Source organism: Rhyacophila brunnea, unplaced genomic scaffold (assembly GCF_057557595.1).
Source record: "Rhyacophila brunnea isolate RB1 unplaced genomic scaffold, BYU_Rbru_1.0 scaffold_2, whole genome shotgun sequence".
Classification (NCBI taxonomy): Eukaryota; Metazoa; Arthropoda; class Insecta; order Trichoptera; family Rhyacophilidae; genus Rhyacophila; species Rhyacophila brunnea.
This window is the reverse complement of record NW_028232859.1, coordinates 28,333,326-28,334,873: the sequence shown is the minus strand read 5'-3', so window position 1 is coordinate 28,334,873 and position 1,548 is coordinate 28,333,326. Positions and strand designations below refer to the sequence as shown.

The 1,548-nt window shown below is 31.3% G+C and overlaps 1 non-coding gene across 1 annotated transcript; it reads right to left on the bottom strand.

Moving 5' to 3' along the window:
- Nucleotides 1-330: 330 nt before the first annotated feature.
- On the bottom strand, nt 331-402 carry TRNAC-GCA (transfer RNA cysteine (anticodon GCA)). The gene has a single exon. It is a non-coding gene; the product is annotated as a tRNA-Cys (tRNA).
- Nucleotides 403-1,548: the final 1,146 nt, after the last annotated feature.

The window sequence follows — 1,548 nt, the reverse complement described above, 5'->3', positions numbered from 1 at the left end:
CTGACAAGTCTTGTCAGTTTAACGACAGTTGCCAAAATTGGCACAACGGTTAGCTGCGCTAATAAATGACCTACAAAATAAACTAAGTGTTCCGTTAAAATTTCCGGGTTTGCGAAGTGTTCCATTGCAGAAAAAGTTTGGGAAACCCTGGTGTAGTGTACGCTAAAACACAAAAACTCTAGATCAAAGGAATCAACCTCCAACATTTAACATAATATAGGTATATCAGGGTATGATAATTTCATACCAGCAAACCCTAAGATATCAAAATAACTATTTCAACATTTATTAATAATTTGCCTCGACAAATTATAAAAAAAAAATAGAGTCAGGGGACACCCGGGTTTGAACCGGGGACCTCTCGATCTGCAGTCGAATGCTCTACCACTGAGCTATATCCCCTCTTCGTCGGTGTGCTGTAATTTAAAATAACAGAGACGCGTGGAGATATCTACACCCACACACATACAATATCAAAATTTAATGACACAATAATATGACGTACATACTGCGGTTGATTTTTATAAGAGCATATAAAACATAAATAAGTATTATCAATTGAATAAAGTCGATAAGTTTTCATAATTATACAAAACACAGTAGGTATGTAAGTATTAAAAAATACAACATCAATAATCAGGGTAATAGCTAAAAATAATGTGAGTTTCTTTTTATTTTAGTTTATTATAGGTACCTAATCTTAGACAATAGATACAGTACCTAATAGTTATTATGTTTGTAGCTATAATCTAAGGTTTGTACTCATCAAGCACAAATATAACACATACAAAAATTTAATATTACGTAGCTTATCGATTGTCATAGATTTTGATTGTATTATTTTTTTTTACTATATCAATATTGGAAATTTCCAGACAACAAAGTTGGTACTTTATAGTGCAGCAGTTTTCTAATGCGGCCACCCACAATATTTTTTTTCATCCGATTTTGATCGTTGATTTAAATAAGTCTGCTACGTTTACTCGCAAATTAAGTGTATTGTTAATTGAAAAATAATCATTTGTTGAACAGAATAAAGAAATAATATGAATCCAAGACCTTGACTGACTTATAAGAGGCCCAAAAATCATTCATTAACATACATACGATCATCAAATAATAATAATTATTAGATATTCATCCAGCGCTCAAAATTGAAAAAAATATTAAACGGAACGCTCGATAATTTTCCGAAAATATTAAAACTAGACCCCGCCACATTATCATACAATGCATTTAATAATAATACTTGAACTCTACACTTAGATTATCAATCATCTTCTCTCACTTTGTTTATGTTTGCGTTTTAATTAGCAATAACCACACTTTCTTTCATGTAACAATGTTTCACGTAGCTTATCAATGGTAGGGAAACAAAGTTTACCAATGTATGCACATTTAAATGCTTGCAGGTACCTAGGTTATATATTATTATATATTATACAACACCTACATTATATATTCTGATGAATACCCGTACAAAATATGCAATGTTTGTGTATTTCTATGCTCGCGTCTCGATACACTGAAAAACACCGATATACCTAT